Below are 12,878 nucleotides of genomic sequence, written 5' to 3'. Positions count from 1 at the left end.
GATTCATTTCCTCCCTTCCCATTAGAGATATCCAGCACCCAACTGAGTTACTCAGGATTTGTGCCTTAATTTAGGGCAGGACCCTTCCAGCACACAGAGTGGTAAGTAGTTCCTCTCACAAGTAATTTCACTGAAGTCAACGGGGTGAATCAGAGTCACAATCTGGCCCCAAACAAAAAATTTGCTAAACATTTGGCTCAGTTTGTCTTAGTGTTATTTTGAAAGTGAGCATTGTCTTTTTCATCTATATTTGAGATGATGAGACTAGCTGTGCCTCAGAATAGAAACTTCATCTAGGAGCAGGCTGTTATAGAACCTACAACAAAAGGAATTACTTGAGTATACACGTTGAATATACTTAATTGACTTACGAAGGAAGGAAGGAAGTTAGTATCTTGCATACAGTGACTAATATATATTAGTCTTCTGTTCTGTGTATGACTGCATTGTCTGCTTTGACTACTACACCTTTATCTGTAAACATAAGTCTTCATAACTTGAGAACGATGCCATGTACTTAACTTAGCATTGACTTGCAGAAGGGACCTGTCCCAGGCCGGAAGGTGCATGGAGAGAAAACCAGCATGGGAGCTGTGCACCTCTTCAAATAGCCCTTCCACTTCTGTGCATTGGTGTAGTACCAAAATTAGGCTAAATATGCAATACGGGAATTTAAAATTTGAAGAAAGAACAAAACACTTAGTACAGCAGTCTGTAGGTGGATTACACTGAGTGCAGACAGCGTATCAAGAGCAAAATGAGAGATACATAGGTAATATATGCAGAGTATAATCAGTTCAGTGAGCAGGTGTATTCCATGAATTGCCTCTAAAGTGAATAATAACTTAAAACACTTGTTACTGGAAGCCAGTGTCATGTCCTCAGAACAGGAAGCCACGTAAGTCTGAGTTTAAATCCTAGCAGACGTGTAATAAGTACCTTAAACTGAATTAAGGCTCCCTGTTGTAAAACTTTGAGAGAGTCAGTCATTCTATGGCGTTGTGGGTTTTTAATAGTGCATTCATCCCCAAGCTATTTTTTGTGCATTTATTTCTGATTTAGAAACTCTTCAAAGCACCATTAGGGACACTTCTACTGGAGGATATCTTCACCTAAGCAACTAAATATGAAAAAGAGAGGCTCTGTTTTAATGTGACAAAGGTGACTTGCTCTTCTTCAAAACAAAACTTACAGCAAATATGTCCTTAAAGCCAGATACTTGCAGTCCCTTAGTCTTTTGCAGCTTTATTTCATATTGGATCAAATGTCCAATGTTTTGGTCCTGGGTCTTTAACTGAGGTAGTTTACAGAAACAGAAAAACAAAAGCCCTACTTATACAAAGCTAACAAAAATAGATGCTATAAGCAACACAATGTGTCCCTGTTCCATGCTTCAGTAGAGCCATTTTTGTTTTTGTTTTGTTGTTGTTTTTTATTTTTAACACAGGGGAATTTGTAGACTAGATAAGCACTAAATTGAAAGTAAGGTATATATAAATTGGCTCTTTGAAAATAATCCCTTACAAAGCTATCCTTTTTTCCAGTTTGTGTTTTTGTTTAATCACTACATTGATCATTCTTTATAGAAAGGTCCCCTTTCCCCCACATATGCTCTTTTAAGCATGATGTGTAGGTAATTTGGTATTAGATATGCAAACTCCTACCCAATGATCATGCATAGAAAGGATGGTCTAGTGGGCATCTGTAGATTTAGTTTCCAGCTCAGGCACAAACTTCCCCTGTGACCTTAAACAAGACACTTAATATACCTTTCAGAGTAGCAGCCGTGTTAGTCTGTATCCGCAAAAAAAACAGGAGTACTTGTGGCAGAGAGAAGAACAAATTTTTTTTTTCAGCATGAGCTTTGAGCTACTAAAGCTCACTTCTTCTAGATGCATAGAACACAACACACACATATATACATACAGATACATACAGAGAACAGGAAAAAGTGGAAGTGGAAGTAGGCAGAATCTAATCAGAGAGAGATGCTATCTTTAGCAGGAGAAGGAAAAAAAAATTTTTTGATAATTTAGATAAGATGATGAATAAGAGGAACTTAGAGAGAAATACAAATAGAAATAATTCAATTGGTTCCATGACCAACCCATTTTTTTGTTTAAACATGGAAATGGAAAGGAACACCTGCACACACCCACCACACAGATGGACTACACAAGCTCAGGAACAGTATCCATCCAGTATCATCCCTAACCTGGTGGCTGCTGACCTGGTGGCTGAACTTTGTGAACTATATTTCACATTTACAATATATATATATATGTATATATGTGGCACTGGTGTGGGGTACCCTGCATGGCCCTCAGTATGCCAACACATGGCTGACTACTTACAACTTTTTTTCCTACTCTCGTTCCCCTAACACTACTCTACTTGCTAACATGATTGATGACATCATCATCATCTGGACTCATGGAAAGCATCATTCGGAAAAGATTTTTTTAATTTCCATCCACCACCATCAACCTCAGCCTAGACCAATCCACACTCAGCCCCTACCAATCCACACAACACACTGTGCTAATAACAAACCTACTGCTACCATAAACGACCCCCACCCGAAACCCACTGACCTTACATACCTGCCACTTACATCATCCCAGCACCCACATCCAGCCACCCACACCATCCACAGCACACAATCCAACTTCTTGCTGCAACAGACTCCAAGATAAAGACACATACAGAATCCCTCCTCAAGAGACAACCTACACCACACCTACAAGACAAACAAAACCTGCAGAAAAACAGAAGAGAAACCCAGAGCAGAAAGACAACTACAGAGACAAAGAAAGAGAATAACAGGCCTAAAAACTAAAAATCACCCAAGCCCCCAACAAAACCACTCAGCACATCACAAAAAAGCAAAACCTCCTGCAAAAGATCATCCTCACACTCACTCATCTATCTTGACAGATCAGTCTTCACAGGCTACAGGAAGACAGCCAACCCCAGCCTCCAAAAGCACTCAAATACAGCAACATACACACCAACAACCCTAAACATCTATCAACAACATAAAGCCCCCACCAGGCAATCATAACCCATCCTCATATCTCTCACCCAATCACATCAGACACCACATCACACACACCACACCTCACACACTCACATCCACCCATCAGGCCCCTGCACCTGCATCTACCATCATGTGCATGTACATTGGCCAAATGCCATGTGCCCTCCCAAAAGAAAAAAATGAACACAATCTGCTCAAAAACATCTATCATAATCAAACCAGTGGGAAGACATCACAAAATCACTACAACCACAGTGACCACTTACAAAAACAACCAAAACAAACAAAAAAGACAAAAAAAAATTTTGCAACAACTCAAAAAAACAAAAAAAAAAGAAAACATTAATATGCAAACTTGAATTAATTAACTGTAATTTAAACAAAGACTGTTACACAATTTAATTTGGGGAATTTATGTTATTACCTCACACTATTTCACATCTTACACCTATTTATCTTATTTCTACTTTCTCATCTCAAAGTCTTTTCATTCACCTCCTGCTATCAGACTCTCTCTATCTGCTTACTTCCTCTCACTTTGCCTAATTCTCTCTGCCTGTTGTTCTCCCTGTTATCCTGCATCTGTGTGTCTGTGTATGTATCTGTATGTGTGAAGAAGCTCATGCTTTGTCTCATCTGAGCTTAAATTGAAAAAGTCTTAAAGTTCAACAAATTTTAATATACCTTGTTTCTCAAGCCATAAAATGGGGTTAATAGTGATCTACTTCACAGGTGTATTGTGAGGCTAAAGTCCATTAATGATGCTTGCTCAGCTAGTATGATAGCCCTATAAGTGGACTGAGAGTTGAACAGCCTTAGAGTACATTTCCCAATTGCGGGGGGGGAGGAGGGGGGTTGGTGGAAAGGAGTCCTTGTGGCACCTTAGAGATTAACATTTATTTGGGCATAAGCTTTCGTGGGCTAGAACCCATTTCTCATTTCAGTTTTTATCAAAGTGAGACTGTCTCATCAGTGACAAGTGATTTTTTTGGGGGTGTGTGGGGGGGGGGGCAAGGAGGAGAATGTGAAAAGCAGGAGTTATGCTGTGCACGTGTATTGTAATGCCGACAGCTCCCGGTCATCGGTGGGCAGGATCAAACCTGGGATCTCTGGAGCTTAGTGTATGAGCTGCTACCACATGAGCTAAAAACCAACTGGCTGTTAGATAAGGCTGTAGAGCAGACTCATTTTTTCTCTCTCTGTGATCTCGGTGCTATTAGATGGGACAGAACACCACACCCAGAAGGTGTGTGGGTTACACATGCACGCGCACACGTGTTTTATGTTTGTTTGGTTTTGCTTTTCTGTGTTTAAGGCAATTACACACACACACACACACACACACTTACTTACTTTTCCTGTTACTTCCTGATGTCTGAACTGCTGTTTCAGATGAAAATACTACTTGTGTGTGATTGGAAGAGGGTGGGGGGTTTTCTTCTGGAGAGAGGGAGGTGGCACTGGCAGACTAGATGCCAGCTTATGCCTAGGCCTCAACTGAACACTGACCAGTGCATAGCTGAAGACCAGTCTAACTCACCTGTGTGTTAGTATTGGTAAAATAGATTATTAGATTTATAAAAACGCTTAGTGTTTAGACTTGATGACATGCTTGTGAGTTGCTGCATGCATTAATCTTGCCTTATAACCTGGGATACAGATATAAGTGTTTTCTCTGAAACTGTGACCCTTCCCCAGTCAGGAGGGAAGCATTACCAAGTATGAAATACTAGTTTACCACATGAGGTGTTATCTCCTGCCCAACAGAAGGTCCATAAACACCATTGACTATAACAAGGTTGCATGAGGTTTAAGTCCTTGGCAGCATTCTGGCTTTGTACTTTTGAATTATTGCTCTTCTGTGAGGTTTTTTTTTTTAAATTACCCCCTTCCTTAGTCTTAAAACCATTTTAATAATCTTCATTATTATGGGGTTTAATCTCTATTTAGATAGAATTAGAGTAATGGTTAATAATCTGATCTGGTCTTAACAATGGTAAGAACTTTGTAATAAATCACAGGTGTAGACAAAAGCCTGACCCTTTAGGCTATTGAGCACCATCTGAGAGATGTTAAGAGCCCTCGATCCCCTAGTAACTGGGACTTGGGAGCACTTAGTACCTACCAGGTTCAGGCACCTAACCTTTCTTTTTTAAAGAAACCTCTTCATAGTTGTATTCTGTAGTCACAACTGTCTGAAATGATGAAATTCAATGGCTCTCTGAGTGACATCAGCTGACAACTTTTTTGTTTTAAATAGTCAGGTTTTTTTTTTTTTAAAGGTATTAGGCTTGATGGCTTAGCCAAAGTTCATAAGATGACCGAGGCATTCAGCATAAGACACTCAAATGAACAGCTTTTTATACAGCCTCTTTTTTATTGGAATTAATAGTTTCATATTTTTTTCTTTATTTCATTATATCACTCCAGGTGTTATCTTGTTGTCTCTTGTTTTATGTCTGTAACTATCAGAGAATGGGTCTTTGTCTCATTATTCACTTGATAGCAGCTGCCAGCTGTTTCTTGTATTTGCTGCCCTAAGGAACTTCGGAATGTTGTCACTAAGTGTACCTATTGAAATGAAATAGTACTGAATTAATGAGTCTAGTAACACTTCACTAATTGGAGATTGGTCCTGCTTTAAGCAGGGGGTTGGACTAGATGACCTCCTAAGGTCCATTCCAACCCTGATGTTCTATGAAACCTCAATGATGGTGAGGAGGACAGTAACTAAAGTGAGCAAACACATCATGATGATGCAACTGTATACCCAAGGTTCAGGATTGCAATCCCATGTGTATATGATAAAATATGATATCAGTGTTTCATGACTTGGTATCTTAAGTTTTAAAGCAGACAATAGTTAGTGACTTAAAACTTCAGCTTTGTAACTCCAGAATATAGAGAAAAATATTGTGCCCCAATAAGATGAAGAAAATGTACAATTTGCTTCTTTTTAGAATTATAAAAGAAATCTATTTTGCTATGTATATGTAGGGTGACCAGCTGTGCCAATAAAATTGGGACTGTCCCAATATTTAACCCTTTTGTCCCGCATCCCAATCAATGTACGATTGGGATGCCATTTGTCCCAATATTCAGGTAAGGAGGTGAGTGGGAGAGAGGCACCGACTCTGTGGGTGCTCCAGGGTTGGAGCACCCATGGGGAAAAATTGCAGCCAAGCTCCCCTCTCCTCGCTTCCTGCTGCCTAACAGCTGTTTGGTGGCGCTTAGTGCTTTCCAGGAGGGAGTGGGGACGTGGCACACTTAAGGGAGATGGTGGAGAAGAGGCGCAGGACAGGGGCGTGGACTTTGGGAGAAGGGGGTGGAATGAGGGTGGATGCTTGGGCGGGAAGAGGTGAGGGGTGGGTGAGTACCCACCCGGCAGAGGGGAAGTTGATGCCATAGGGGTGAGTGGTGGGTAGGGGGGTGAAGAGGCCGGTGGGCAGGCGGGGGATGGGGAACTGAGGATGGATTCAGCAAGCCAGCTAGGGATTGAGGAAGGGCACGGGGTGAGGGGAGGGGCAGAACCTGGGGCAGAGTACGGGCGGAGCCTGGGAGGAGTGGGGCTGGACTGTGGGTAGGGCTGACAGCACTCCAATGTGTCCCAATATTTTAGTGTTATGATCTGGTCACCCTAGGTATATGCAGCAATATTAAAAAAAAAAAAACACAAACCAAAAAACCCAAACTAACCTAGTGTAGCACAGCAGCAGTAATTGAGGCTGATCTTGTATTTCCATTCTAAATTATTATTTGGGGGGCATAAAATATGACCATTTATCCAGAATATAATTTGTGACATTGAATGAAAATGTATTTGCAAACAACTTTTTAAAAATTGACTTTAAAAGTCTTAGAAGCATAGGACTGGAAAGGACATTGAGAGGTCTTCTAGACCAGTCCCCTACACTCAGGGCTGGACTAAGTATTATCTAGACCATCCCTGACAGGTTTGTCTAACCTGCACTTAAACCTCCAATGACATAGATTCCACAATCTCCCTAAGCAATTTATTTTAGTGTTTAGGAAAAACTTCCTAATTCCAGTAGTTCATGTCCAACCTAAATATCCCTTGTTGCAACTTAAGCCCATTGCTTCTTGTCCTATCCTCAGAGCTTAATGAAAACAATTTTTCCCCTTCCTCCTTGTAACAACCTTTTATGTTCATGAAACACTTTCAGTTTTTCAGTAAAAATGAAACTGAAACCTTCCAAAAAGTGTCTTTTCCAAAACAATTTTCAGTTAAAGTATTTTTGGATTTTGAGAATCCATATAGTTATTACCTAAAAGAGAACTGAAAACTTAGTTGGGGAAAAAAAAAGTTTGTAAAAGGAAAACTTTAACCAAAAAATTCTCTCCTTTTGGCCAAGAGGCCATTTTTAATTCAAAAAAATGTTTTGAAGAAAACTTTTTTTTTTTTTTTTTAGCAACTTGGTTATGTCACAGTAGTGCCCAGAGGAAAGGAGAGGATGTAGGTAATACACAATGGCTGAGATTCTAATATGATCAAGTAGGGAGGAAAAGCTTAATAGGTAGGTGGCTTGATCTGTCCTGCTATGAGAAAATAACCTCTCTGTGCAATAATGCTTCGTTTTTATTCTCTCCTGTATGTTCTCCATTAAAAAGCATGCCACTTCTGTTTGTTTCAATGAGCATTTTTCCAAACTCTGTTTCAACCTGTAAGTACTGGAAACTTTGCTACTGATATATATATTTTTACAAAATCTTTCTGGGATGTGCCAGACACCAGCTCCGTGACTGCAGCCCCCTTACAGGAGTGGTGTCTTGTAGCTTACAGAAAGGTGATCCAAGTCCTAGGCTTTTTGCAGCCCACATCTAGCCCCTACTCTGCTCTCTCAGCAACTTTAGTTGCCTCCAGGTGTGCTGCCTGTGTGTGGCATTTACAGCAGGAGGCTACCGCGCTCTCTGCTTCTGCTTCTGCTCCTGCTCCGGATTATTCCAGCCTTTGAGCATGGCAGCTTTCTACTGGATGACATCATGGGAGCCGTGTGAGAGCCGGCACAGAGGGGGGGATGCGACGACGGGAGGGAGAGAGAAGCAGCGCCGGGCTGCTTGCCACTCGGCTGCTCATCAGCGAGGTCTGGAGAGGAGTGCCTGGCAAAAGGATGGGGAAAAGATGCCAGCGCTCCGGTATGCAGGCTGCTCACTGAGAAACTTAACCCTCCGCTGGTGAGTGATTTCCACACGCATGCAGTTAACACAGGAGGCGAAAGCGAATACACATACCCATGCACGGTGCAAGTAAGGAGCTCTTAGGTTAGGTGCAGTGTCAGGGAAAGATCTCGGATGCTTAGTGCTGGATCCCGAATGACCGACCAGCCCCTCCTTGTGCGTGGGGAATCCCCAGGAACCGTGCGAGTGAGAGATGACAAACCCAGTGCGTTTACTGAATACCAGCTATGCCCCAGGGCGGAGGGAGATGTGTGCGGTGAGGACTAGGGCTGGATAGTTGTTCTGTAATTGTGCGACATGGAGGGCTGCTTGTTGGTTTTAGTTACTGGTCGCTTATTTTGGGTCCATGCTGGTCAGTTAATATTACTGGTGCAAACTCAGGGCACCTGGTTCTCTCTCTCCGGGAAGCTTCCAAGCTGGTAGGACGTGGGCTGGTTTAAACAGCCCCAGCCCCTGCGAACTCCTCCACAGCAGCGGTTGGGGAGCTCAGACTTAACACTCCTCTCGCTTCCCTTCTCTAATTCTTACTGCTCGTTCTCTTGGTCTTGCAGCGCCCGTCAAAGCGCGCGCGCACAGCTGCAAGCTTCTAGGCGCTTTAGTGAATGGTAAGCGAAGGTGGGGTGCAAACAATTGACTGGAAAATTTGTGTATTAGAGGTTTGCACTGTAGTTACGTAATTGCCACCACAAATGTGACTGGTTTGTTTTGATTAGTTTTATTTCCTTCCCTACTCCTGAAATCCGTTTGTTTGTGTTTGCACTTTTTGTTTAGAAACTCTTGTTTCTGATTTTTGTTTCACAAGATGAAGCCCATTGACTTCACATTTGAAAATATGTATTTTGCTCCCACACAAATTCGGTTGTCAAAAATTGAAGAAACAGGCTATGAGGGGAGAGATTTTATTTGGCTGCATTATACTTAGGTATTCAGATATGCTTTTTTGGTAAGGCTTTTTCCCACTTGTAATTTCAAACACCTTTATATAACTAAAGGGACAACTTCACATACCTCTGTTTACAATGTGATAGATGGTTCTTGAATGTTATGGAGTTCTGGCAACAAAAATGAGCCTGGTAATTTGGGAGAAACAGCTGTCATAAGTCTCTAATATTCATACTAACTTTGTGTGTGAGAGAGTTTGATTAGTTGGAGCTTACAAAAGTGAGAGACCGAAAGCTATATCAGCTGTAGGTAGTGAAGACAGGTATTCATATTCACCCACTCAGATCTGCCAGTGCACCTTACTATAATCATTACCTGGGCTATTTTAGTTCTGGAACTCTCTTGAGCAAGATGATAGATTTCTCATTGTTTGTGTTATGAAACCTGTTATCCCACTGAACTCTCTCATTCTTCCTTACTGTATGCCCCCTTATTCTCATATTGACATTTTGTGCTTTTAGGGAGTATAAACTTAGCCACTTTTCCCCATTTATTCTGTTACCTTACAGCCATTGGTGAGATGAAAAGAGGAGAAACAACTGAATAATAAATCCAAACAATCTTAAGAGCAATGTAGAGCATGAAAGAGGAAGGTGAAGTTTCTCCTACAATGGGAGAATGGACAATAAACTACTGTGAAGACCAACTTCTAAAGACTGTTCTCTGGAAACCTGATAGCTATCTTTGCTTTCTTCCTTAATCCATGTGATGATTACACAATCTAAGTGCAGTGTCTTCAGTGCAGTTAAGCTCATTCTCTTGTTCATCTTGCAGAAAACTTCACTTTTAGTAATGAACAGCTAAAGTTGACCATGGCATGGTACTTTATTAAATAGTGGAGAGCTAATTAGCTGTTGCTTACAGTTAGAGTTCAGGTTATAATTAGGGTTTCCAGATCAAAGCTGCACCCAAACCATGTCTTTCATTTTAGATAACTGAAATGAAGAGAGAGAAAAAATTCTCCTAAAATTCTGACTGGGTTATGTACTTAGATCTGTTGCTGTGAAGCGTCTTGTGTTTTTATCTACAAATAGGAGGAAGCTGAATAGTGTTGAAGCTTATAGCTCTTCCTGTGTTAAGCTATTCTGGTTCTCTGTAGCACGACACTTATATGTCACTTCTAACTAGTATGTTCTTCAAGATTAGTTCACAGGGTGCTATGAAAGTACCAAATATACTTGAGACAAAAGGAGCCTGACATAAGGATATGAGGAAGTTTGAATCATGAGGTCATGCTATGTATTTTGTCTTGCAATGTGTGTCCAAGGCTAGCAATCTCAGCCATGCTCAACTGTGGAAGGAGAGGAAAGACCCGATGATGTCCATTCAGGGGTGTAAAAATGCCTTCTGATTTCTTCTTCAGTAAAGGCCATAAATACACTATAGGTTGATACTTGAATGGTCACTGTTTAAGTAGGTTGTTTCGGGGGGAGAGTGGTGAACTGCCAGAGTGAATCTTCCCTTCACTTTACAGTATTTTATTGTGGATCTATAGAGCTCTTAGGGCTTGTGCTCAGATATGGAGGAGGGTGGTGGCTGCCCTCTAGCAAGTCTCTGATTTGTGGGCAATTGTGGACCTCACTGAGGCTGATCAATATGCTACCCACCTTTAATTCAGGCTAAATGAGAACAATTAAATGCCCCTTTGTTTCAGCTACCACTAAACAATAGCAGCTACCATTCAACGTATGGACCAGCATGGCATGGCCTGAGTCACTGACCCATGTGGCCTGAGTAGATTTCCTGGAGGCTGATTGCGAATGCTGGGACTGGGGCATTGATTTGACTGTATGTGAGTGATTGTGAAAGGAACCAGAAAGCCAGGAGAAAGCTAAGAGGCACTGGTAGAATGGTCGTGGGAGGGAGCAGGGAAAGAGCCTCTTTGGGCAGAGGACTGGCTGGAAAGCGGGCTCTGATTTCTGAACAAGGAAACTGCCTCTTGTTTGATCCTCCTGTTTTCAGGGAAACGGAACTTTATGTACCTCCTTTGTAAATCAACAGGATTGCATCAGAAATGTCTGACTTGTATAATTTTTTTTCCTTCTCATGGAAACAACCTGGAAGAGTCACAAATATTGTCTAACTGCTCACGCCAACAAACAGCTCACTGTGAATCCGTGAAGATAATCATAAAGTGTGTGTGTGTGTGTGTGTACGTGCACCCGGGTGCATGTGTGCAATGAAAATGAGCATAGAGAGTCTTCACTGATCCAAAGGTCTCTTCCAATGTACATGATTATTTCCTCAGAACATAAGAAATCACCTGATAGTCCCAGTTGTTTCTAGAGGTAGTAAAAACTGAGGTGAAAGGGCTTTTTGTTCAATGTAAACCTTTGAAATTGAGTAGCTAGCATGCACCATGTAAATGAAACTTTTTTTGTTCATTCTTTTAGTTATTGTTTGATAGGGTGGGAGGAAACCTAGAACATGACTGTATATTAGGTCCATGGAATCAGGTGTAGCTTGAAATTTGTAGCATCTGATGTTAAAGAATAGATTGTCTATTAACCTAAACAATAGCATCTAGAGAGAGAATTGAGTTATAATTCATATTAGGGATAATCAACCTAATTATTGCTTGGCTCTGCAGAAACATGCACACGCTTCCCTGAGTCCCAGCCATACTACTGTGGCTCTGTTACCAAAATGCAGTAAATTTGTAGCTCCAAACTTGAAAGTATAAAGAAGATGTCTAGAAGCAGTGGTGTCAATTGGGGGAGCAAACAGGTCCCCCCCGCAAGTTTTTGCATTTGCTCAAAGTTCCACAGGCCTCAGAGCTGAGGGCAGGGTGTGATTAGACTTCTTTACTCAGTGGTCTTATGCATAGTCTTTAGGAGTGCTGCTGGAGCAGTTTGGAGTGTTGCCCCAGCTACGTGGTCTCAATGCCACTGAAATTTGACAGAAGAAGGGGCTGCCAGGCCAAATTTCAGTGAGTTGCTTGTGATCTGGTACACGGGGTTGCAATGCCACTCAAATGTGGCCTGGTCATGCCTCCGGCCTGACTGAGGGATGTTTGGGCCAAATGGTGGTGTGCCCTTGAGTACTGGGGAGTCTGTTCCTGTACAGTGGAGTGATGGGGAGTCCATTAGAAATGTGACTCTACAGTGAACATGCCAGTGCCACCTGTGGTAGGAGAGGGGAGACTACCCAGCTGAGGGAGATGCAGGGTCCTGGCAGGGAGGAGCAGAAGCTGAAATTTGCCTCCTCCCCCCCACCCCTAAGAAATATGTGAATTGATGTCATTGGCTGGCTGCATGTGGAGGTCAGAGAGTGGGAATATTTTAGATTCTCTGCTGAAGTTAGGTTAAAAGGATGTTGTCACACTGTTCATGCCCTCAAGTTGACTTCATTTAAACAGATGCCAAGGAAGATTCTTGTAAATTGATACATAATATTTATTTGCCGTAACATGCTGTATTCCTGGGGACCCAAACAATAAGAATTTTAGGTACTCAGCACCTCTGAAAAACAAAAGCTTTTATTTAGGGCCCTAAAGATGAATTTACAAGTCTAACTGTAGGTGCTGGAGTTTGGAAATCTTGGCCTTTAATGTTTAATAGTTTGGGTATACCTAGCAATCAAGGAGCATATATGGATAATATCCTCGCAACTGGATGTATTTCTTTGAATCCGAAAACTACTAATGACCTCAAACTGCAGCTACATATCATTTAACTTTCATATTAAGGAAGGTATATTT

The 12,878-nt window shown here is 41.6% G+C and overlaps 1 protein-coding gene across 13 annotated transcripts in view; it reads left to right on the top strand.

Annotated features, from left to right (window-relative positions):
• MARCHF1 (membrane associated ring-CH-type finger 1) overlaps positions 1-12,878 on the top strand; it is a 471,750-nt gene that overhangs the window by 18,066 nt on the left and 440,806 nt on the right. For 3 of the 13 annotated variants that reach the window (XM_039539341.1, XM_039539338.1, XM_039539342.1), the window contains exon 1: positions 8,483-8,841. The exons of 4 other annotated variants lie outside the window; for them this stretch is intronic. The gene's annotated coding sequence lies outside the window, so the exon portion shown is untranslated. Of the gene's footprint in view, positions 1-8,032; positions 8,234-8,481; positions 8,842-12,878 lie in introns of those variants that run through there. 6 more of the 13 variants (XM_039539326.1, XM_039539328.1, XM_039539325.1 and 3 more) reach the window with 4 other exon arrangements.

Source organism: Mauremys reevesii, linkage group 5 (assembly GCF_016161935.1).
Source record: "Mauremys reevesii isolate NIE-2019 linkage group 5, ASM1616193v1, whole genome shotgun sequence".
Taxonomy (NCBI): domain Eukaryota; kingdom Metazoa; phylum Chordata; order Testudines; family Geoemydidae; genus Mauremys; species Mauremys reevesii.
The sequence above is the reverse complement of the archived record's forward strand: the minus strand, read 5'-3'. Positions and strand labels throughout refer to the sequence as shown.